Below are 26,986 nucleotides of genomic sequence, written 5' to 3' on the forward strand. Positions count from 1 at the left end.
GTAAAAACATATTTCTTCACTGGAAGACAAGATTGAGAATTCCAGTCTGGGGTTGCATCATTTATACTTTTGTCCACTGTTTTCCTGCCATAATTATCTGAGATGCATTTCCCAAAGTAGTCTCAAATAGGAAACCCCTATTAAACAAAATGTAAACATTAAACAAATAGTAATGGTGGTCTTCAGTCTTCAGTTCACCACAGTGGTCTGACCACATCGAACATGAATGAGTAGGTGGTTTCCAGAAAACTGTCAAATAATAGAAAACAATCTGTTGAAAATAACACTGAGTGATGGAAAAAGAGATGCCAAACTGTTTCATCCTCATATTAATAAATGAAATAAAGTAAAAATATTAATGAAAATACAATAGAGCAAGAATATCATTTAAGGAAAACATTTCCGTATGGTTTATTATAATTAACAGTTATAGAGAGTAAAAGCAAGAAAATGGGGGGAATTTTGGTTACTGTTTTGAGAACTGGTCTGGCATGGAGGTTCCCTTACCTGCCTTCAGGAAGCCACTTATTTATTACTCTGTTTTTATCTATCAGCAAATGATGCCCAGGGAGAGAAAGAAATCCTGCTTTAAAGAGATATTGAGTTTATTGAATTTAACATTTGTAAAGTTGGTTTAGTTGCTTAGTAATCAAAAAAAGTAAGTTAAAACTATTATTATATTGTTTGTGGCATTTAAACCTATAATTAAGGTGACCAAATATTTTCCGTAACCCCCCTTATGTTTAGCCATTTACAGTTTTTTTTTTTTTGCAATTTTGTGATTTGAAGCTAAAACTTTCCATGGCTTCTATGTATTTATTGCCTGGAATCACTTAAAAATAATTCAAATACGTTTGAATTTTGGTAATTTGTCTTTCCTTGACTAATTTAAGAGATAGTCATTGACATTTTTATAGAAAACAAAGCACATTCTATATTTCATTTTGGATTAGATCTTAAAATCAAATGTAACATTCAGAGAACCTTCAAAAAGACCATATATGAGCTTGGAAAATAATAGTTTAAAGATAATAATGCCATTCATAAATTAAAACCATGATCTCAACATGCTCTGTTGCAAATTTTACTTTGGAAATGTGTTCCTGCTACCTGGATCAGTTCCTCGTCTCTCATTTGATTTACAACCTCACCAACTGGTTGTTTGAATGTTGTACAGATTATACTATAATAATTATTTTTATATTTTGAAAAAGACTTCTAGAAGCATTATGTTAGAAAATTTTCCATAATATATGATATGGTTTGGCTGTGTCCCCCTTAAAATCTCATCGTGAATCCCCACGTGTTGTGGGAAGGACCTGGTAGGAGGTAATTAAATCATGGGGGCAGTTCTTTGCCATGCTGTTCCCATGAGAGTGAATAAGTCTCTTGAGATCTGATGGTTTTAAAAAGGGGAGTTTCCGTGCGTAAGCTCTCTTTTTGCCTGCCGCCATCCATGTAAGACATGACTTGCTCCTCCTTGCCTCCCACCATGATTGTGAGGCCTCCCCAGCCATCTGGAACTATAAGTCCATTAAAACTCTTTTTCCTCCCAGTCTAGGGTATGTCTTTATCAGCAGTGTAAATCAGATGAATACAATATATAATACACATTATATATATATTACTTTATATTATTAATCATTTAAGAGGAATAGTGTGTAAACGTGAGATGAATTACAATCTTATAAATATATAGCAAAATTCAATCTTAGATTGATTATAATATTTTAGTTTTAGAGCTCCAACACTTAGTCAATGGATATTACAGGGCAAGAAGTACAGGATGGGGATGGAGAAGAAAAGAGAGGGAAAGGGAAATCTCAATAATATCTTCAGTTTTCCAAAGTATATATAAATTTCTTTTTTTTTTAAATTTAGTAAGCAGAAAGTGGGTGATTAGGTTGTTCACTCTACATTATCAGTACAAGTAAACTAGTTGATGAAGTTTTGTTGTTGTTGTTGTTGTGTTTAAACTTATGAAGATATTTGATAAAGATACTGGAATATTTTCCATAGCTTTTAATTTGAGAGTAGAGACTATTCTTCATACATTTATTGAGAATCTTCTGTGTTCAGCTGGATTAGGCAAAAGCAGTACCAAAAGAATTAGGCACAGAAAACTGTTTTAAATAGGGTAACAGAAAGCAGCTGCAATACAGAGTGATGAATGTGAACTTTGAAAGTAAATTTGGTGGGTTTCAGGATTTCTGAGGAGGAAAGTCGAACAGTTCTAAAGAGTTGGCAAGGCCAATTGAGAGGGTGGTAAGCTATCCTAAGCCCTTTCTTCTACATTAACTCTGCTTTTCAGTTAGTCTTCAGGTGCTTTAGAATTTGAGATCCTTTTTTCTCATTGTGTGGTCCATGGACTAGAAATATTAGCACTACCTGGAAACTTGTTCGAAATGCAGAATTCTGGGCCCCAAAACAGACCTACTAAATAAAAGTCTCCATTTTAAAGAGATTGCTAAATGATTCATAAGTTGTTAAAGTTTGAGAGGCATTACCTTAGATTCTGTCTTCTACTTACCTTTCAAACCCAGCCGAAAGTGGGTTTGTATTTCCCTTTACTTTTGACCTTTAGGAAAGTACCATCTCAAAGAACACCTGTATGTATGCAATGTATTTAAGCAGAAAGAATGGGCTCAAGATAACCCTTGATTCTAGTTCCCTGCAGCATACATGTGAATGGGAAACATTCATAAGTTCCTATTTGCCAAGGGCATGTAAATGTGATAAAGCAGATCCGAAGACACATGGGAGTGAGACTAGGAAAGTATTAAGAACATGGGCCTTGGCCCGGCGCAGTGGCTTACGCCTGTAATCCTAGCACTTTGGGAGGCCGAGGCTGGTGGATCACAAGGTCAGGAGTCCGAGACTAGCCTGGCTAAGATGGTAAAACCCCGTTTCTAAAAATTAGCTGGGCACAGTGGCAGGCACCTGTAATCCCAGCTACTCAGGAGGCTGGGGTCACTTGAACCCTGGAGGCGGAGGTTGCAGTGAGCTGAGATCACGCCACTGCACTCTAGCCTAGGTGACAGAGCAAGACTCTGTCAAAAAAAAAAAAAAAAAAAAGAATGTGAACCTTTTGACTAGGAGCTATGGCATAACCATAGACAATAGCAAGATGCCTCAGTGCACCCAAAGGCCAGAAGGGATGGATACATCAACAGTGGAGACCAGAAAAGGTCCAGAAGGCAACTAGTGGAACAGAAGTCTCTCCAATCCCCACTCTTAACGAGTTTTTCCTTAAGCTCAGATATCTCCCAGGGAGAGACGAAAAAGAAGGGTGGTATAGAAATGGGAGAAAGAAGGTAGGAGGAGCACCTGGAATTGGCCTAGCTAACCTGAAAAAGACTTAAGTTTTAAACTGGAAGAAAATGGGTTGCCTGGCAGGGCCAAGTTTAAGTTATTTTCTCCATTAGCAGATATGAAGCTGTATGTACAAATAATTCTTTTATGAAAAATAAAACTCTACTTATGCATATCTGGTTGACAATATGACAACTTTAAACTACAGTATAAATATGAGATGTTGGTTAAAATCCTTCAGTGGCTTCTTATGTCTACTTGTGTTCTGTCTTTCTTGGCACATCCTATTTTATTTGGTTCTGGTCTACCTCTCTAGCATCATTTCCTGAAACCAGCAATGGAAACTGAAAAATAAAAATGTGTCAAGTAATAGAAGGAAATTAAAGTGTAAATTCTAAGCCATTAGACCTATATTACTCTCTGTGTGTGTGCACATGTGTGTATCGGTCTGTCTATCTGACTGTGTGTAATATGTATAAGAATATTGACTCTTTAACCACTTAACTCTGACCAAAATAATGCTGCATTAAAAAGTATCCCAAAACTTAGTGGCTTAAAACGCTGAATCAATTATCCAACAGATCTTCAGATTGGCTGACATTTGTCCAAGTCAGTCTTGCATGGATGGTTCTACTGGTCTTCTCATTCATACTCTGGAACCAGTTGAGTTCACTTGGGCATGGCTCTGCCTCACATGTTGCATATCCTCCTGTGGGACCAGCAGACTAGTCTAAGCATATCCTTCTTGTGCTACCATAGGTTCAAAAGTACAGGGCCAATCATGTTGTAGCTTTATAAACCTCTGTTCATGTCCCATCTGCTAATATTCCACTATTGAAAGAAAATCACATGAAAAAAAACAGTCAAGGGGTTGGAAAATTTGTTCCACAAACTATAGGAAAGCACTGAAAGCTACATGCCAAAGAATATAGGTTTATAATTCAATTACTGCAGATAGAAAAGTAATGCACTCTACCTCAAATCTCATTTTTAAAATAACTGCCACCGCATCATATGGAAAGATGTGTAGCAATTAGAGATACAAAATCTGGCACAGTAGCGCTCAATCTCTCCACAATATAACCCCATAATCAAGTCTTGTTTTCATTTTCTATCATTTAAGACAACTATTTAAAGGATTACAAAATGATAGCTGAATTATATTTTATAATCAATGCATTCATAAATGTGATTTTATCATTTTCATGTTCTTTTAGAGAAGTGAACAAACTATAGCTTGTGGGCCAAATCTGGCTCAGCACATGATTTTGTAAATAAATTTTGATTGGAACACAGCTGCTCTCATTTGCTGATGTACTCTCTATGGCTGCTTTGGTGCTACCACGACAGAGTTGGGTAGTTGTGCCCGATCAAATATTTACTGAAAAGCTGAAAATATTTACTATCTCACTCTTTGCAGAAGCGTTTGACACTCTGTTTATCATATTTAAGGCAATTATACCTTCTATTGCCCTTAGCTGTCAACAAAGTTCTATCTTCCTTCAAAAATGAAGAAAGCTTTAATGAATAATGGAGCCAGGATCTGAATGCACACCTGGCTGACTCTAAAGCCAGTACTTTCATCTAATAGATTATGCTGCTTCCAAAGTATTTATAATACTTTGAAGAATGCCACCCCTTATATGGGTGGGGAAATGGAGGGCCCAATGTATCACATTCAAATTATGCAAAAATTCTGTTAAAATTTTTAAATTCTTGAGCTAGTAAAATTTATATGCCAGAGATTTGTGAATCTGAATTTCAGCAAAGGTCATAGGTAGTCCTTATTTACACTAAAAATAAAGATCCTGAGGTATAAGTGAAGGAAGCAATATGTGATTAATATTGGATTTGAGCTGGGTTTGAGGAGAGTTGAAAAAGCTTCACATCATTATGGCGACAAATTGAGTAGAGAATCGATGCAGCCTGGGAAAATAAAGGACTTCTAAAGAGAACCAAAAAAATCACTAGAAGTTATCTAAAATATACTTGGAATACATAGTATTCTAGCTCATCCTCAGTTTTCCACCTTGGGTCTACTATTGTGATTATGATTGTCATGTGAATCTCCAATCCAGAAGCAGCTCAGATAAACAAGAAAACTTAGGAGGGCAGAAATAGTGTATGCATACTATATACACAGATGTCTGTTTTATGGGTGGAATTTTCTTGTAATCCACTTTTCCAGTAAATATTTGGGGTATGTTATAAGAATATCAACAAAAATATGATACAGCATTAACACAATAGGAATAGATTATCATAATGTAATTTATATTGTGAATTGTCTTTTCAGTCAAAATATTGATTGTGACTTTTCTTTCTGTTTCAAAATTATAGGGAAAGGATAAAGCTGAAAACAAAGGGTCATTAGCACCCTACTTTGCAGGTTCAGAAAGATGTCTCCAAGTAGCCTAGAGTAGAATCTAGCTACAGTGCTGCAGGGCTTGCCAAGAGACATTGGAAGCAGTCTTACTGCCGCCCCTCAGGTGATAAATATATATGAGCAATGTTGCTTTGCCTCCCCAAAACAAAGTTAGGCACTGTAAGTAAATCTTTCATAGAGACTGGGGAATTCCTGCAGAAAGAGATGCTTGGTGTCTTGTCTTTCCCAACTAGAGACTTGCTGAGATGCAGAGACTAAAATCTCAACTCAGGCCAATGCTAGGGAAGATTTTAGTGAGAGTATACTCAGAATAAACGTGAAATCTCAGAGTATGTTACACTATTCTCTTCAGTTGCTTTTATTCAGGTATGAGAAAAATTAGGAGAACTTGACATGTACCCTCTGCAATTTGAACATAGATATTTGTGCTTCTCCTTGTATAGAGATTTCTGAGGCCTGGAGGTCTGGTGGAATGGGATACACCTTCAGGTTTTCAAAGGATCATAGTGTAATGTGTCTGGGAATAAAATAGGGCCCCTTAGGGTTATGGGAATGTGTAAGAAAGGATACCATGGGGGTCAGTGGTATGGGATGAGCTGCAGAGCTGCTCAAGAGGCCATAGAGGTCAAGTGATTAGATGTTTATATTAGAGAAAGGATTGGGGATTTTGTACCTTTGACTTGTCAAAGAGAGTCAAGACTGTACTTTGGAGGAGGCAAAGAGCCTGGGGCAAGGTGAAAAAAAATAAGTCTGTGTAACACTTAAGCATCATATGAATAGGATGCTAGGAGAAAAGGTGAGACCAGTTGAAACCAGAGTGAGGTCAGAGAATCTCTCCACCACAGATACTCGTCCGCCACCCTCATTTCTCCACAGTGTCCCTGCTGTGGAAACTAAATGCCAAGAAAGGGAAGAAGATGAGGTTTCTCTGCCACCTTACTCCAAGAGCTGAGGAGGCAAGGTTTTAGCCTGTGGTAGATAAGGCAAGGGGATCCTTTCTGAACTGAATTAAGATTAAAGTTTTTAAAATAAAAAGGAATATGTCTTAGTACTAAAACAAACAAACAAATTTTTGCTAATAACTGAAAGTAATTGCTGCGAGATAATCCCCATGATTGTCTTGCATTTCTGTACTTCCTACAAGTAGATGCACCAGCTGACTTTGTTCTGGACTCTGTTTATGAGAGTATCTGTATAATAAATGCTCTCTGAAGTAAACATAGTGTCTCTATCTGGAGCAAAAGGCCAGTATAATAAAATTGATGTCTGTATCCAGAGCAAGGGCAAGCAAGCATCCTGCCAATGATGAAAGATTTGGGTTCCCTAGACTTTGGTTTCATCTCCTGTAACACAACCTGCTGCATGTGCAGGTGGAATGTGGCCCTCTTCACCTCACCCTATGAGAAGTGAGACTTGTGCAACTAGCACAAAAATGCAAATGCTCTGATACTTCTATTCTTAAGAAGAATAGTCTGTCTTTCTGCTCTGACCCATGAGTTTTAAGTCTTCTAACAGCATCAGTGAAACCGTGGTAGGCTAACTTGTCTCATTTTTCACTGTTCATGGGAGTGTATGTATATAAAATATACTTACTTGCCCCTCCCAGAAGACTGCTAAAGCTTCCTTCCTTTATGGCATTAGGCTCAGGCATAGAGTCCAGATGTCATTGCTGAAATGATATTCAAATAATGGATAAGACTCCTCTGGTGCAGTTATCCCTGATCTGAAGATCTGTGAACTAAAGTTATCTATTACCCATATTGTATGCTGAGGTTCAGATAGGGACATATAATGGTGAGATAGGGATACATGAACCACAATATAATATCTTCTTTGAAAATGATCTGTATGGTGGTGAGAGGCACATAACAGTCACTAATTTTGAAATTCTGGAATCTAGCCCTCTTTATTTTTCTAGGGGCAAAAATAGTGTGTTCATTAGAACTCAGTGCTACTCTCTGAGAGTGTTTTTGTTTTGTTTTGTTTTGCAGCTCTTTGTTTCACCCTCTGGGGTCTTTATTTTCTATGATAATATCCTGCATTTGCATGTGAATAGTTTTCTCAGGCTATGTTTGGCCTGTAGGATTTAGAAATCTTTTTTTTTTTTTTTGCTTTAAATATCTTTGTTCCTTTTAGTGCAAACTAATATAATTCTTTTCAAAGCTTTGTGGTTTTCCTGAGTATCAAATTATAAGAGTATAAAACACATACCCTTAACATCCTATAAGTCTTTTGCATGGCTGAGAAGTTTATAAAGCACGATGTTAAATATTTCTCAGTTCTCTAAAAGAGGTCTTATAGCTGTACCCTTCCTTGACTTTTTACTATTTGAAATCACGGTTTACTGTCATCACCTTGTGCTTGATACTTGCACTGAGACCTGTTTTTACCTTAAAAACCTTTTGCCAACTGGAAAGTCTAGGAATGAAGAACAGTTTTTCTTTCCAACACAACAAGTTCTCATTTGTAAACAATTCTTCTAAATTATGTTCAAAAACTGAACATTTCCCTCTTTAGTTCACTTCTCTTTTGAAATACTTTAAAAAGACCATTTATACCTGCAATATTCTTCTTGAAAATCACCCTCTCTAGACTACAGATTGGTAGTCACTTTCAATTTACTGCAAGTGATAGCCTCCCAATTGTTCTACCAATATACAGCTCCAATCCCCTCCACCTTTTTTTTTTAATTTTATTATTATTATACTTTAAGTTTTAGGGTACATGTGCACAACGTGCAGATTTGTTACATATGTATACATGTGCCATGTTGGTGTGCTGCACCCATTAACTCGTCATTTAGCATTAGGTATATCTCCTAATGCTCTCCCTCCCCCCTCCCCCCACCCCACAACAGTCCCTGGTGTGTGATGTTCCCCTCCCTGTGTCCATGTGTTCTCATTGTTCAATTCCCACCTATGAGTGAGAACATGCGGTGTTTGGTTTTTTGTCCTTGTGATAGTTTGCTGAGAATGATGGTTTCCAGCTTCATCCATGTCCCTACAAAGGACATGAACTCATCATTTTTCATGGCTGCATAGTATTCCATGGTGTATATGTGCCACATTTTCTTAATCCAGTCTATCGTTGTTGGACACTTAGGTTGGTTCCAAGTCTTTGCTATTGTGAATACTGCCGCAATAAACATACGCGTGCATGTGTCTTTATAGCAGCATGATTTATAATCCTTTGGGTATATACCCAGTAATGGGATGGCTGGGTCAAATGGTATTTCTAGTTCTAGATCCCTGAGGAATCGCCACACTGACTTCCACAATGGTTGAACTAGTTTACAGTCCCACCAACAGTGTAAAAGTGTTCCTATTTCCCCACATCCTCTCCAGCACCTGTTGTTTCCTGACTTTTTAATGATCGCCATTCTAACTAGTGTGAGATGGTATCTCATTGTGGTTTTGATTTGCATTTCTCTGATGGCCAGTGATGATGAGCATTTTTTCATGTGTCTTTTGGCTGCATAAATGTCTTCTTTTGAGAAGTGTCTGTTCATATCCTTTGCCCACTTTTTGATGGGGTTGTTTGTTTTTTTCTTGTAAATTTGTTTGAGTTCATTGTAGATTCTGGATATTAGCCCTTTGTCAGATGAGTAGGTTGCAAAACTTTTCTCCCATTCTGTAGGTTGCCTGTTCACTCTGATGGTAATTTCTTTTGCTGTGCAGAAGCTCTTCAGTTTAATTAGATCCTGTTTCTCAATTTTGGCTTTGGTTGCCATTGCTTTTGGTGTTTTAGACGTGAAGTCCTTGCCCATGCCTGTGTCCTGAATGGTAATGCCTAGGTTTTCTTCTAGGGTTTTTATGGTTTTAGGTCTAACATTTAAGTCTTTAATCCATCTTGAATTAACTTTTGTGTAAGGTGTAAGGAAGGGATCCAGTTTCATCTTTCTACATATGGCTAGCCATTTTTCCCAGCACCATTTATTAAATAGGGATTCCTTTCCCCATTGCTTGTTTTTGTCAGGTTTGTCAAAGATCAGATAGTTGTAAACATGTGGCATTATTTCTGAGGGCTCTGTTCTGTTCCATTGGTCTGTATCTCTGTTTTGGTACCAGTACCATGCTGTTTTGGTTACTGTAGCCTTGTAGTATAGTTTGAAGTCAAGTAGCGTGATGCCTCCAGCTTTGTTCTTTTGGCTTAGGATTGACTTGGCGATGCAGGCTCTTTTTTGGTTCCATGTGAACTTTAAAGTAGTTTTTTCCAATTCTGTGAAGAAAGTCATTTGTAGCTTGATGAGGATGGCATAGAATCTGGAAATTACCTTGGACAGTATGGCCATTTTCACGATATTGATTCTTCCTACTCATGAGCATGGAATGTTCTTCCCTTTGTTCGTATCCTCTTCTATTTCATTGAGCAGTGGTTTGTAGTTCTCCTTGAAGAGGTCCTTCACATCCCTTGTAAGTTGGATTCCTAGGTATTTTATTCTCTTAGAAACAATAGTGAATGGGAGTTCAGTCATGATTTGACTCTCTGTCTGTTATTGGTGTATAAGAATGCTTGTGATTTTTGTACATTGATTTTGTATCCTGAGACTTTGCCGAAGTTGCTTATCAGCTTGAGATTTTGGGCTGAGACGATGGGGATTTCTAGATATACAATCATGTCATCTGCAAACAGGGAAAATTTGACTTCGTCTTTTCCTAATTGAATGCCCTTTATTTCCTCCTCCTGCCTGATTGTCTTGGCCAGAACTTCCAACATTATGTTGAATAGGAATGGTGAGAGAGGGCATCCCTGCCTTGTGCCAGTTTTCAAAGGGAATGTTTCCAGTTTTTGTCCATTCAGTATGATATTGGCTATGGGTTTGTCATAGATAGCTATTATTATTTTGAGATACATCCCATCAATACCTAATTTATTGAGAGTTTTTAGCATGAAGGGTTGTTGAATTTTGTCAAAGGCCTTTTCTGCATCTATTGAGATAAACATGTGATTTTTGTCTTTGGTTCTGTTTATATGTTGGATTACATTTATTGATTTGCGTATGTTGGACCAGCCTTGCATCCCAGGGATGAAGCCCACTTGATCGCGGTGGATAAGCTTTTTGATGTGCTGCTGGATTTGGTTTGCCAGTATTTTATTGAGGATTTTCGCATCAATGTTCATCAGGGATATTGGTCTAAAATTCTCTTTTTGTTGTTGTGTCTCTGCCAGGCTTTGGTATCAGGATGATGCTGGCCTCATAAAATGAGTTAGGGAGGATTCCCTCTTTTTCTATTGATTGGAATAGTTTCAGAAGGAATGGTACCAGCTCCTCTTTGTACCTCTGGTAGAATTCGGCTGTGAATCCATCTGGTCCTGGACTTTGTTTGGTTGGTAAGCTATTAATTATTGCCTCAATTTCAGCTCCTGTTATTGGTCTATTCAGAGATTCAACTTCTTCCTGGTTTAGTCTTGGGAGGATGTATGTGTCGAGGAATTTATCCATTTCTTCTAGATTTTCTAGTTTATTTGCATAGAGGTGTTTATAGTATTTTCTGATGGTAGTTTGTATTTCTGTGGGATTGGTGGTGATATCCCCTTTATCATTTTTTATTGTGTGTATTTGATTCTTCTCTCTTCTTTTCTTTATTAGTCTTGCTAGCGGTCTATCGATTTTGTTGATCGTTTCAAAAAACCAGCTCCTGGATTCATTAATTTTTTGAAGGGTTTTTTATGTCTCTATTTCCTTCAGTTCTGCTCTGATCTTAGTTATTTCTTGCCTTCTGCTAGCTTTTGAATGTGTTTGCTCTTGCTTTTCTAGTTCTTTTAATTGTGATGTTAGGGTGTCAATTTTAGATCTTTCCTGCTTTCTCTTGTGGGCATTTAGTGCTATAAATTTCTCTCTACACAGTGCTTTGAATGTGTCCCAGAGATTCTGGTATGTTGTGTCTTTGTTCTTGTTGGTTTCAAAGAACATCTTTATTTCTGCCTTCATTTCGTTATGTACCCAGTAGTCATTCAGGAGCAGGTTGTTCAGTTTCCATGTAGTTGAGCGATTTTGAGTGAGTTTCTTAATCCTGAGTTCTAATTTGATTGCACTGTGGTCTGAGATACAGTTTGTTATAATTTCTGTTCTTTTACATTTGCTGAGGAGTGCTTCACTTCCAACTATGTGTTCAATTTTGGAGTAAGTGTGGTGTGGTGCTGAAAAGAATGTATATTCTGTTGATTTGGGATGGAGAGTTCTGTAGATGTCTATTAGGTCCGCTTGGTGCAGAGCTGAGTTCAATTCCTGGGTATCCTTGTTCACTTTCTGTCTCTTTGATCTGTCTAATGTTGACAGTGGGGTGTTAAAGGCTCCCATTATTATTGTGTGGGAGTCTAAGTCTCTTTATAGGTCACTAAGGCCTTGCTTTATGAATCAGTGTCCTCCTGTATTGGGTGCATATATATTTAGGATAGTTAGCTCTTCTTGTTGAATTGATCCCTTTACCATTATGTAATGGCCTTCTTTGTCTCTTTTGATCTTTGTTGGTTTTATCAGAGACTAGGCTGTTTTATCAGAGACTAGGATTGCAACCCCTGCCTTTTTTTGTTTTCCATTTGCTTGGTAGATCTTCGTCCATCCCTTTATTTTGAGCCTATGTGTGTCTCTGCATGTGAGATGGGTTTCCTGAATACAGCACAACTGATGGGTCTTGACTCTTTATCTAATTTGCCAGTCTGTATCTTTTAATTGGAGCATTTAGTCCATTTACATTTCAAGTTAATATTGTTATGTGTGAATGTGATCCTGTCATTATGATGTTAGCTGGTTATTTTGCTCGTTAGTTGACGCAGTTTCTTCCTAGCCTCGATGGTCTTTACAATTTGGCATGTTTTTGCAGTGGCTGTTACCGGTTGTTCCTTTCCGTGTTTAGTGCTTCCTTCAGGAGCTCTTTTAGGGCAGGACTGGTGGTGACAAAATCTCTCAGCATTTGCTTATCTGTAAAGGATTTTATTTGTCCTTCACTTATGAAGCTTAGTTTGGCTGGTATGAGATTCTGGGTTGAAAATTCTTTTCTTTAAGAATGTTGAATATTGGTCTCCACTCTCTTCTGGCTTGTAGAGTTTCTGCCAAGAGATCAGCTGTTAGTCTGATGGGCTTCCCTTTGTGGGTAACCTGACCTTTCTCTCTGGCTGCCCTGAACATTTTTTCCTTTATTTCAACTTTGGTGAATCTGACAATTATGTGTCTTGGAGTTGCTCTCTTGAGGAGTATCTTTGTGGCGTTCTCTGTATTTCCTGAATCTGAATGTTGGCCTGCCTTGCTAGATTGGGGAAGTTCTCCTGTATAATATCCTGCTGAGTGTTTTCCAACTTGGTTCCATTCTTCCCATCACTTTCAGGTACACCAATGAGACGTAGATTTGGTCTTTTCACATAGTCCCATATTTCTTGGAGGCTTTGTTCATTTCTTTTTATTCTTTTTTCTCTAAACTTCTCTTCATGCTTCATTTCATTCATTTCGTCTTCCATCGCTGATTGCAGTTCATTGCATCAGTTAATTGCATCAGCTTTCTTCCAGTTGATTGCATCGGCTACTGAGGCTTCTGCATTTGTCACGTAGCTCTCGTGCCTTGGTTTTCAGCTCCATCAGGTCCTCTGAGGACTTCTCTGCATTGGTTATTCTAGTTATCCATTCGTCTAATTTTTTTTCAAAGCTTTTAACTTCTTTGCCATTGGTTCGAATTTCCTCCTGTAGCTCGGAGTAGTTTGATTGTCTGAAGCCTTCTTCTCTCAACTCATCAAAGTCATTCTCCGTCCAGCTTTGTTCCGTTGCTGGTGAGGAGCTGCGTTCCTTTGGAGGAGGAGAGGCGCTCTGATTTTTAGAGTTTCCAGTTTTTCTGCTCTGTTTTTTCCCATCTTTGTGGTTTTATCTACCCCGTCCACCTTTTAATAGCAATCTCTTTCCTGCACTTCAAGCTTCCTTCAACAATCTCCTTACTGCCTGGTCCCAAAGCCACCACCCCTGTATTTGGTTATTATTACAGTGGTATCCTACTTTCAGATACTAATTTCTATTTCAATTTTCTATTGCTGCATAGCAAACAGTCCAAAAACTTAGTGTGTTAAAACATCCACCATTTTATTTGCTCAGAATTTTATAGGTTGGCATGGGCTAAGCTGCACCATTCTTGTGCTGCTCTTGCTTGTGGTCAGTGGTGGCTGGAGCTGGAGCATTCAAGACAGCTTCCTCCATGTTTAGCTCTTTAGCAGGATCCAAAGCCATGCAAATAGATATCTTAGAGATAGTCTTTTTTCTATGAGTTTTATAGTGCCCAAGTGCTATGCCTTAATAGTGTGGAAACTCTTTCCCTCTCTATTTGGATTTTTCCAAATGACTAGCTTGAACTTCTTCACATGGTGTCTGGATCTCAAGAGCAAGATTTCCTAAACAACAAGCTCCAATGAGCAAGTGTGCATCAAGTCTCTACTTGAAGTATGCTTGCATATACCCCATTGGTCAAACTAAGTAAATTCAGGAGATTATGCTCAATTTTGGACAATGTAAATACCTTAGGACTGGTTCATTGTTTCACATAAGATTCAGCCCTGCAACATCAGAGCTTTCTTCATATATTTCTATTATTGCACTAATAATTTTGTAATTTTGATTATTTCTTTCTATTTATCATTGTGCCCACAGGAACTAGATAAAAGGTCTAAAATGCAGTGGGTTAACAATAAATGTTTGTAATTCTTTCTGAGTTAATGAATAAATATGGAACTATCAAGATCAAATCTATTTAAAACTATCAGAGCACTTCATGGATGGGGACCAACTTTGTCCTTGTATTAAATGCTTTTTGAAGACGTATAGTAATTTTTGCAAAGAAAAACAAGGTTTGTTAATATTAAAATATGAAATCTTTAGAGAAATAATTTAACATATCACATGGAAGAGAAAAGTATTTAAGAATATCTTAATTCTTCCAGTTAAGAGAAAACATGTAAGAAAAGAATTTGTTATCAAGCTTTGAGTTTCGAGAACTTTTAGCATTTAAGTGAGGGGATTCTGACTTTAGTAGTTTCCTATTGCTGTAACAAATCACCACAGATGTAGATATTTAAAACGTCACAAATTTGTTTTCTTATGGTTCTGGAGGTCAGCAGTCAAAAATCAGTTTCACTGGGGATCTTGAGGACCTGGAGGCAGAATCAGTTTCCTTCCCTTTTAGCTTCTATAAGAGTATTCCTTGACTTGTGGTCCATTGTCAAAGTATGCCACTCCAGTATCTGCTACCATCAACTTATCACCTGCTACTGTTCTGACTCTATCTTCTCCTGGTCCCTGTTACAGGGATCTTATAAGACCCACCTGGATAATCTCTTAATCTCAAGATTCTTAATTTACTCACATCTTCAAAATATCTTTTTCCATATAAGGTGACATTCACAGGTTCTAGTGATTAGAATTTGAACGTCTTTGGGGGTGATTATTCATCCTACCACAGTGAGATACCAAATTATACATACTAAAATTATACATATTACACTAAATTATACATTTTTTTCTCTCTCCTTTGATGCGTTTTAAGAAAATTGTCAGTTTGAACAGTTTTGAGGATAGAAGCAGAGGCAGAAATCAGAAATAAACTGCAAATATTTCTGGCTTTTGTTTTATAAACATGTAAGTCTTAAGGAAGTTTAAAGCACGTAAAAGAAGACTCACAGATTAAGACAGTATGTGCTGGACATACACAAAGATAGGAGTGTCCATATTAGAAAAAAAAGGAAAAAAAAAAAAGCTTGCTTTTTTTCTACTCTCACATACCACAACACACTTCTGACACCAGATTCTCCAGCAAACTGAGTGTCCTCTAATTCAATTCAATTCTGACAGTATCTACCTGGAGGCAGCATCAGATCCCACAGTTTAAGAGCTCAGTGTCACAAGACTGCACCTACCTCAGACCCCAGTTGCAAGTCCCAGGTTGTTATCTTTGCTTCTGACTAATTGACTATAAATTAAGGTTTCTGTGATCTCTTTCCCAGTTTGATTAATTTACTAGAGCAGCTCACAGAAGTCAGGAAAACACTTACTTGTGTTTACTTTTTTATCACAAAGGTATTACAGAGAACACACATGAAGAGCCAGATAAAGACATGGATAGGGTAAGACACGTGGGAAGGGGCATGAAGCTTCCATGCCCTCTTTGGGTGCCACCTTTCAGGAATCTTCACTTGTTCAGCTATCCAGAAGCTCCCCAAACCCAGTCCTTTTAGTTTTTTTGTGGAGGCTTCATTACGTGGCTCTATGGATTAGATCATTGGCCATTGTTGATCACCTCAACCTTTGGCCCCTCTCCCTTCTCTGAAAGTTGGGAGATGGGGCTGAAAGTCCCAACCCTATAATCATGACTTTGTCTTTCTGGTGACAAGTCCCCATTCTGAGGCTATTTAGGGGTCAGCCACCAGTCATCTCACTAACGTGCAGAATACATTTTTATCAATCTGGAGATTGCAAGAGTTTTAGAGCTGAAGACTAACTATCTATTCAAAATATCATACCATGGATGGTGGGAGACCCTCGCTCAAGAATAGAGATCCCCTGAGCTTGTGAAGGAGGTGAGAAAAAGATCTGTGTTTTCTGGCAGTGTAACCAGGAAAGCAGCAAGATCTCTGATGTGAATGAGATTAAATAGGAAAACATTCTCTCATCAAAACCTGGTGTATTAGTCTGTTATCATGCTGCTAATAAAGACATACCTGAGACTGGGTAATTTAAAAAGGAAAGAGGTTTAATTGACTCACAGTTCCACATGGCTGGGCAAGCCTCACAATCATGACAGAAGATGAATGAGGAGCAAAGTCACATCTTACATGGTAGCAGGCAAGAGAACGTGTGCAGGGGAACTCCCATTTATAAAACCATCAGATCTCATGAGACTTACTACCATGAGAACAGAATGGGAAAGCCCCACCCCCATGATTCAATTACCTCCAACCAGGTCCCTCCCACGACACATGGAAATTATAGGAGCTACAGTTCAATATGAGATTTGGGTAAGAACACAGCCAAACCAAATCATCTGGCATAGAAGCAACAGAGACCTGAAGACGTTGTGCAAACAGAGGAATGGATGATTAAATAGTTATACCAATGAACATCCCCCAATGCCTTGTCACTGGAAAAGAAGCAGGGGATCAAGATAGGAAGGACACCAGTAATGAAGACAATTGAATTTTTTACCAGATGGATAGCATGGAGTCTCAGCATCAAAAATGAAGTTGTAGAAAAATTTTAAATATATATATATTTTTGCATGCCTGAGGTTGAGGACTGAAGTTTATTCCTACTTGCTTAGCTCTCTCTCTCTCTCTCTCATGTTTGCTATATAATTTTTAACATTGTTTCAAAACTATAAAAAGAATTATAATTTTGTTGTATAAACTTTTGAAATGAAAGTATAAACATATTTTAGAAAAACACTTATCTCCCACCCATTATTACTCTTTATTGGTCATATTAACTAGGTTATTTTTTAGATTCATATTTATTCCTATAATGATATATTTATTAGCATTCCTGAGAAAAATATAAAATTTTTCTCCCTAGACTTTAAGTATACTAATTCCACAATTTCCTGTTAATAATATCTGTCAAAAGTATTACACTGACTTTTTCAAAGTTGTTTGTTACTCAAGGGAAAAAGTGTTTAACTCTGTGTTCTTATTTTGACATTGCTTATTAATGTCAAATTATTATTTGGAATCTGTATACAACTTCTTTTTCTCTGACAGCAATTGAGTTATGCAAAATAGCTAATAAAATGATTTCAAGAAAGATAGCCAAGAGTCCTTCCTATTGAAAATTGTAACTTTAATTTTCAGATAGTTTTATATGAATTGCCCCATTTGATTTTCAGAACAATAGTATATAGTATGGCAGGCATTTTCACATAAATTTGACTAAATAAATTATTCCAGAAACTCAAGTGGGCTATTGTGAGGATTAGAAGTAGAAATTCCATCTGCTCAATAAATACTAACCACTATTGCTATTATTTTATACATATGAGAAGTGAGGCTGCAAGTGGTTATGGCTTGTTCCATTTCTTCTGACCCAGAGTCCAAAGTTTTTTCCTCAATGCCCAACAGACGCCCTGTTAATTTTTCCCTTCAAAGAATGATAATTGACATAGTAGTAGAAAAACAACAGGAATAATCTCACAGATTGTATTCCATCTGCAGGATCTCAGCGTAGGCTCAACATTTACTTCTGAACAAAAGGGCTCTGCCAAGTCCAATCCCCTCAACCTCCCATACTACCAGTGTTTATCTTTGGAGGAAAAAAAAAAAAAAAAAGAAATCCCTAGAAAGATCTTACTCCTTTTCTCTCAAAGGTGAGAGAAAAACACCTTTTGAAACTACTCTTGCTGTCAAAGTTCAGTCCTTGATTTGTGAAGCCTGGTCTTGCAAAAGTACTAAATCAAAGTAAAATGGATTTACATTTGTAAACTTTGTTTCCACTTAATGGGATTAGAAAGACCACTCACATTAAACAAACAAAAACATTGGTTCAGCATCAAGACAGATAGAACAGTAAATTAACCATGTACAAACTTTGAGACTCAATGTGAATTTAGGCTAAAAATTCTATTTTAAGATGGTTTGAAGAATCAAGAAACTTCCAGGGTGTATTTATGTTTTTTTACATCTACTCTTTACCTGAGCCATGTGCATTATTGAAGAGAGAAAAGACACAAAAGAATGATATACAGTGTGCAGTGAGGTTGGTTGGAGAGCAGTTGAAAGATCTTCTAAACCTAAACTTCTCCAGATGCAAAGATTTAAGTGTGAAGATTTAAACTCACACAAAAGCAGCAACACTTCCGCTGAAAATCCTCTCGATATGCAGAGAACAAATGCACAACACTTTTTCAGAATATACAGCAATAAACATTTTCTTACTTAAAAATAAAAGTACCTTAAGCATTCCCAAATAAATTAGCTTTGAATATATCTGGCAGTATTATGACCCATTGTCTGCTTATACTTTTGAAAAAATTTTGTAATCTTTTAATTACATCTGTTTACATTCTTATCTTCTCTAAGAGAACTCAGTACTGTCTTAACTTTCTGGCCTTCCATAGACATCAGATTTCTCCATCTGGAAATCAAGTAAGGTATATATGAAATGAAAGCTGCAAACAGCATGATTATTTACTAATTTGTCTTTGGGCTTTTGACAACATATAATCACAATAACCAACTAAATTTGTCAATGCAAGTGATAGTCTCATTTTAATTGAGAGAGATAAAGATCATGTTAGGACTTGTGCAGCCACAGGGTAGATGACATAAGTAAAGCTGATAAAATAGGAAGGAGGCTAGTAAATGGGCCCAAAGTTTTACTCAAAAAGTTCAACTAAGATAACAAAAGTCAGGCAGATGCTATAGGGTAAAGTCAGCAATGTGCTTGGGCAACTCGATTTGAGGACCAAGATTAAGTAAGTGGCAAAACCCAAATCAATGATTTTAGCAACAGAAAGATACTTGGGCATAAAGCCTTGAGGGACAAGAAAAAAAGGTTACTCTATGCAGGGCCCCGTGATCCTTCACAAATGCTTCTTTTACAAGTAATGCCTATGAAATATCAAGAGGAAGTTTATGTGTGTTTGGTGTTTTAGCAAATATCTTAAATCATATACATTCAGATCAAGCCTCAAGGTTAATCTATTGAGGCTGCTGTTAATAAGCACAGTTCTGAAATCCTCTTGTTAAAATTGCTTTAAATATTGCATCACCTCACTTATATATGTAAATATAAAAATATAACGAAACAAAACAAAATAGTTGAATATGCGAAAATAGTAGACCTGTGGTTACCAGGGTGAAGGGAGAGGGGAGAGATAAGTCAAAGGGTAGAGTTGCAGTTACATAGTGTGAGTAAATCTGGAAATCTAATGCACAGCATGAGTATATAGTCAACAATATTGTTTTGTGTAAATGGAAATTTGCTAAGAGAATATGGATTTTAGGTGCTCTCACTCCAAACCAAAAACAAATTACTATGTGAAGTTATGGATAGGTTAATTTGCTTCCATAGGTATCGTTTTACTATTTATGTATATCAAAACATTATTGTAGACCTTAAACATAGCAAAAAAAAGACAAAAGAAAAAGAAAATAATAAATATCTGGAAAAAGATTGTTTTCACGTCCACCTTTAAACCACATGGTGAGATCAATATTATTCGTGGAGAAGACAGGCTGAACCTATGCTTATGCTTGTCCACTCTGCTTCCCAAATCTCACCCCTACATTGATCATTATTTCAAATACAAGTAAAATAATTAATTAGCTACGACTTTTTGTGGCAATCAGAAAATTTAAAATAAAAATGTGGGACTGCTGCCTCATTCACATTCTCAAAATACCAACAGTGGCCTAGGGAAAGTGATACAGAGGGTCCTTTGCCTCAAATACCTCATTCTTAGTGGGTGTTAGAAAGCTGTGAATAGTTGCAAAACTTACATGGGACCTTGCCTCATTCCGGTGACTTGAGTAACTCCAGTCAATGCCTTACTGAAAAAGATATTCTTTTCACCATATACTTATCTTGCATATCCCAAATTTCATTGATTGGGTGCCATTGACCCTAAGCTCTATGTACTTGCAAACCTATGCTTATCTCCCACATCTACAACCAAAACACATGCTGAAATACATAACTCTTAGCCCAATATCCATTAACAAATAGCCAGTGATGTGCTACTGATCAGAGATAGGGCCTCCGGTACCTAGTTTTGCCTAATTTTGCAGCACTCAGAATAAATGAAGTGCTTTCAAAATTTAGAGTGTTCAATGTTCTCAGTTCTTTCTCATTACTATATTTCCATAACATTTAATTTGTGTGGATTATACCTTTTAGAATGTTGAACATCATCAGTAGACAACTCCTCACCGCCCCCCCCCCACACACACACTTTATAACATTGTTTTCTGTAATCTCCAAACATATGTATGAAAAGGGGTTGTCATGGTAATAATAATCATGGGTTAAGGGGCAGGAAGATGAATTTCAAAATATAGCTCCCCAGAGTAAAAAGATATTTGCCTAGTTTTCTGATTGATGCAGATTTATTTTTGGACCAGGGAAATAGCAGGAAAGAGAAAAATTTACCTACTCCTAATTAAGTAAAGCAAGGTTGAAATATCTATCGCAATTTTCAACTCAAGTCTTTTACTTTCTAGTTTATGAAAATTTCTCATAGATACTTGCAAAAGGTTAATTGTCAGTTCTAGTTTACAGTGTTCTGACTTTTGTGATCTTCCTGTGCCTTCACAGATATGTTTGTGAAAAGTTGAGCCCAGCTGGATCATGGGCTGCAAACCATATGCCATTTTACACCAAAAACCTCTGTTTTCTCTCTGGACCTGCTTGCAATTACTCTCATCCTCTGATTTCCTGGATTTCTGGCACTTTAGCTCAATTTCTACATCGTTTCTAACCCACTTGGTTTGGTGAACATCTCCTTCCAAGCTTTTGGACTTAGTTACTCACACACTCTGGGATCTGCTCATTTCTCTGGTTTTGGTGACATCTATCCCATCCCCTAACCTGCTACCATTCCGCTTTTGTACTGGAACAATTGCCAGATAGGGTCTTGCCCCCAGAACTACAGCCAAGTGAAGAATAGTAATAATTATTTTGTAATACCAAAGCCCATGTGGAATCCGTGAATCAGGTGAGCTTCTCTTTCTAGGGTATGAGTATTGTAAAATTATTTTTTAATTTATTACTGTTTTGTGTGTAGTTTTTGGCCTTTGATCTTTAAAGACATTTTTTCCATGGTATGCACTAAATAGAAAATATGTTATTTAGGCAAGAGGCTTGGGTTGCCAAATAATATTTTGAAAACAAATACAAGAAAATCATACAAGATGATTACATAAAGAGCTGAAGCAAGACTATGAAGTGTAATGTCACTAAAGATTATTGGGCTAAGATCTGAAACTTTTATGCTTATTGTATTATTATAAACTTAAACAAATGAAGCTAAACTGATTCAGAGGTTAAATATCACCCAAGTCATGCTGAATATTAATTCCCATCTTTTTTTTTATATGTTTTTGAAGTCAGAGATGGGAAGAAACAAGAACTTTGACATGCTTGGTGTTCTTGCCCAAGCTTTGAAGAAGTTTACAAGTGAGCAAATGTTTATACTTTCGAAATGACTGGAAATGACTTCACAATGGATCTTAAAATGGACCAGTTAAATATTATTCCAGGAGGCCAATTATCTAGTTATTAAAATGAAGCATAGTAAGTTAGCTGCTATTATTGGCAGCTGAAAGAATAACAGACATGATTTGGAGACCTAAAATAATTCCTCAGATATTTAGTAGAAGTAAGAAGATCAACAGTGAGATACCATCTCACATCAGTCAGAATGGCTATCATTAATAAAAGTCAAAAAATAACAGATCATCACGAGGTTGTGGAGAAAATGGAACACTTACACACTGTTGGTGGTGGTGTAAATTAGTTCAACCATTTCGGAAAGCAGTGTGGCAATTCCTCAAAGAGCTAAAAACAAAACTACCATTCAATCCAGCAATCCTATTACTGAGTATATACCAGAGGAATATAAATCATTTTACCATAAAGACACATGCACACTTATGTTCATCGCAGCACTATTCACAATAGCAAAGACATGGAATCAACCTAAATGCTCATCAATGACAGGTTGGATAAAGAAAATGTGGTACATATATGCCATGGAATACTATGCAGCCATAAAAAAGAATAAGACATGCCTTTTGCGAGAACATGGATGGAGGTGGAGGCTGTTATCCTTAGCAAACTAACAGAAGCAAACTAACAGAAGACCAAATACCTCATGTTACTTTAGCAAACTAAGGTGCCTTAGCAAACTAACAGAAGACCAAATACCTCACGTTCTCACTTATAAGTGGGAGCTGAATGATGAGAACTCATGAACACAAAGAAAGGGAGAACAGACACAGGTCTGCTTAAGGGTTAAGCGTGGGAGGAGGGAGAGGAGTAGAAAAAATAACTGCTGGGTACTAGGCTTATTACCTGGGTGATAAAATAATCTGTACAACAAACCCCTGTGACATGAGTTTTCTTATATAACAAAACTTCATGTGTACCCCTGAACCTAAAATGAAAGTTAAAAAAAAAAAGAACTAAGAAGGTCAGCTTCATGAACAATGATGTAGGTATCTTTAAGATGAATATTCTAGTAATGTGTTTATTACCATGTTTATTTCCTGTCTCTCTAACTCTTTAAACTTTCATTGTCCTACAGTTTAATATCTGCATTGTTTATATATTCTATATATATATATTTTTATTCACCTGATTTCAAAACCCTTTTTGGATTAAAAAGGCTTGAGATTGAACAAATAGCATATTTTAAAGTAGTTGTTTAATTTGTTTTTAAATTATATATAAATTTTTCCTTTGTGAAGGAATTGACATTTTTATTTCTTTTTTCTTAAAATAACTCCTTCATGTTCTTTGTAATATGAGATCAGTATGCTTAAAGATATTGTCTTTGAATCTAAAGTCCTAGTCTGGTAGGAACTATTTCCCTTTGTATTTCTAGTGCTCAATTTTTAAAAATTGATTTTGTATGCTACTGGGTAGCACATTTAATTCAACTTATACTACAAATTAACAAAAATGATCTTCTTTTTTCTTTCTTTTTATTGTTTTTTTTTCTTTTTTTTTTAATAGCAATGTTTTTTTCTTTACCACTATAGTCTATATGTCAGAATACACATTGCCCACATTGCCCAACAGTAGAAAAACATAAGAAGAGAAAAACATTAAAAAATGACAAGGAAGTTAATGGAAGGTTTGTGCATTTTTTTTCCGTTTAAGATTTTGAATCATTATGAGTTTTAAAACCATTTGTAATGTTCTTGTGTTTAAACCTAAGCAATACAAGTAGTAAATAAGGTTTGTTTAGTTAGTGAAATATCACCCAGTGTGCATTTACTGTACTGCTCAGCTTTATTTTGTTACCATACTTTGAATCCTAAGCCCTAAGAAACAATTTTGCAAATTTATCAATGACTCGAAATAAGTAAATACATATATATTATTTAAGATCTATTAATGCATTAAAATCAACTCTCTAAAAAAGGCATACATGTTAATAATTCTGAAGACTGTGATCTAAACGTGATCCCTTTTGAAAGAGATCAAATCGCAAGTAAAATAGTATTTTTTTTAGTAACTTCTGAACTGTTGATAAATTCTTCAACCAAGGAAAAGTTTCTTCCGGTCATCAAACGTTGAGGTGATGATGATGATCATAATTAGAATGCAAGCTACAAGAAACAGTTAAGGGTACCTGTTACGAACTGAATGTTTATGTCCCCCCAGTCAGCAATGTGATGGTGTTTGGAGGTGGAGCCTTCAGAAGTAATTAATGCCCTTGTAAGAAGAGGCCAGAGAGCTTGAGCACCTTCTTCCTGCCATGTGAGGAGCCAAGAAGCCGGCTGTCTGCAACCTGCAAGAGGACCCTCACTAGAAGCTAACCATACTGGCACCCTCATCTTGGCTTTCCAACTTCCAGAACTGTGAGAAGTATATGTTTGTGGTTTAGTCAATGGTCTATGGTAATTTTTTTATAGCAGTCCCAGCCAAGACAGTGCCTCATTTACTACATACCATTTATAGTATTATATAGGCTCCTTTCAGAAACCCATGTTCAAATAAGAGATAAGATACTGAAACACATAACACCTTCACTAGTTTTTAGTATACAAATATTGAGAAATAGTTTGTTATTAAACTATCTCATCAAAGAAATGCAGATTCATGTTGTTTCTAATTTTTTATATATAATTGACAAAATGAAGAAACTTAACACCATCCTAGATTTTAGCTGCCCAAAGAATGAAAAGAATGAAAAAAAATCTTTGAAAACCCACAAGTGATATGGATCTAATTTATGGTTAAATAGATGTAGATAACAAACAGAATACGCCTGTTTAAAACTGTTAAAATGACATTGGTTCTAATTATACTTTTATTTAAATTGAAAGACAAGGCATTTATATGGTATCTCTAACCATCACAACTTTTGTGTGACAAAAAGAAATTATCACCAAAATACACCTCCTTAAGTAAGTATCTGATTTCACACTTCCAGAAAAAGTGCTCTTTGTGGTCAAGCCAGCAAGAATTGAGAAAGATTAAGAAAGTGCGTCAAAGACGTTTATTAAAAAGTTGTCATAAAAATGTGAAGTAGATGTAGCATCAAGCATGCCAAATAAAGTAAAACTGTCATCAAGAAGATTCAACAGCTATGAAAAGAGTTCTTCAAAATATGATATGTTTTTCTAGATGATAATAAAATTTATCAATTCCAAATGTCCACATTAGTCTTTCATAAAGACACCAATGAGTCACAGGAAAAAAAATTAAAAATAAAAAAAACCCTATCTCAGGGAATCATGCTAACAACCTGATGTGTTTTCTTCCACATATTTATGTCTGCTTATAAGTATTTACAAACATATATTCGCATATATGCATTATGAATTTTTTCTGTTGCTGCACTTAAATTTTTTTCATAATAAAACAAGACCCCTGCAATTTGCTTTTTTAGGTAGACTATGTATCCCTGACAACCATCCAGGTCAGCTTGATGATTAACACGTTTGTTTTAATAGCTACATAGTATTCTATAAGTATGATTTATTCAAGTGTGTATGTGTGTGTGTGTGTGTGTGTGTGAGAGAGAGAGAGAGAGAGAGAGAAAGAGAGAGAGAGACAGAGAGAGAGAGACAAAGACAGAAAAAGAGAGACAGAGGAGGATATTCAGGGATTCTGTCCACTACAACATTTTGTCACAGGCAACAGTGCTGAAATGAAAATACTTGAACACATATTTTTATGATTTTACTTTTTATGATTTTCAAAAGTGTGTTTGCAAGGTCAAAGAATAGATGTGTTGCTTTTAATAAATATCAAAAGATTATTTACTACTACCCAAATTATATTGTAATTTCTTCTTGAACCGTTTAATTTGTATCCTCCTATCAGTGAGGTTGAGAAATATTTTATGCTTACTGACTTTTGCAATATTTCTTTCACGAATTATTGCCATTTTCTATTGTCCATTTTTCTGTTAGGCTCTGTGATTAGCTTATTAGGCTTTGTGGTTTATATGCATCAGAAAGAGTAAGACTTAATTTTGTGTGGAACAAATACCCTGGTGTAGCATATTTCATTTGAATTTGTTTATAGAGATATTTGCCATAGAAAAGTTATTTTTTATTAGTAAAGTATGCTTTGTATTTCCTTTGTGGCTTCTAAGTACGCTTTTTTGGTTATTATACCTTTATCCATAAGTATCTTTAAATATTACAAAAATTACATATTCTTTTAAATATTTTAAAGATTTATTATATTCATTTAGGTTTTAATCCACTTTTAATTTTTTAGTTGAAAAGTAAGAGAAAAGTATGTAAATCATGAGCACAAATTGAACTAACCAAGGTAACAATCAATCTGCTCAAGAAATTGAGCATCACCACCACCTCCTCCTGCACTGTCCAAATCAGCACCCCAGTACTCCAAAGCAAATGTTACTCACTACGCTGACTTCTAACACAATAGACTTGTTTTGTCTGTTTTCAACTATACAAAAATGAATCATAGAGTATGTGTTGTTTTGTATCTGGCTCCTTTCACTAAAATTTTGGTTTATAAAATTCATCCATGTGGTTGAACACAGTTGTAGATTGTTCATTTTAATTGTTTTACAGTATTTATTGTATGACTAAAACACTACTTATTTATTCTATAATTGACAGACTTTGGGTTGTTTTTGCTTTGGGAGTATAAACATTTTTATATCTATGCTTTAGGTACATGTTCATGAATTTGTGCTGAATAAGTACTTGAGTGTGAAATTGTTATGTTATGAGATATATAGTAGTCAAATATAGAAGATAATGCAAAACAATTTAAAGTGATTGTAGCAGTTTGCTGTATTCTACAGCAGCAGATTGTAGCAGATTACTGTATTCTACAGCAGCAGCATGTGAGATTGCCAGTTGCTCAAATTCGTGCCAATACTTGGTATTTTTTATCTTTTAATTTTAGACATTCTGGAGAGTGTGTAGTAATTTTTCATCTTGGAAAATTACATTAAATTAGTATCCATTTCTCTAATTTTGATAACATTTTCATAAGTTTATTGGTTATTAGATATTTACTTTATTTTGAAGTGCTTATTGTCCATTTTACATTGGGTCATCTGTTATTGAATTGTAAACATTCCTTGAATATTTAAATATGAGTGCTTGGTC

General features: G+C 36.1%; 1 long non-coding RNA gene across 1 annotated transcript in view; it reads left to right on the forward strand.

Moving 5' to 3' along the window:
* The window catches only part of LOC129528145 (uncharacterized), a 312,151-nt gene that overhangs the window by 40,034 nt on the left and 245,131 nt on the right, over window positions 1–26,986 (forward strand). Inside the window, exon 2 of the long non-coding RNA XR_008673372.2 lies at window positions 24,048–24,244. This is a non-coding gene — a long non-coding RNA (uncharacterized lncRNA). The remainder of the gene's footprint in view (window positions 1–24,047; window positions 24,245–26,986) is intronic.

Source organism: Gorilla gorilla, chromosome 19 (assembly GCF_029281585.2).
Source record: "Gorilla gorilla gorilla isolate KB3781 chromosome 19, NHGRI_mGorGor1-v2.1_pri, whole genome shotgun sequence".
NCBI lineage: Eukaryota > Metazoa > Chordata > Mammalia > Primates > Hominidae > Gorilla > Gorilla gorilla.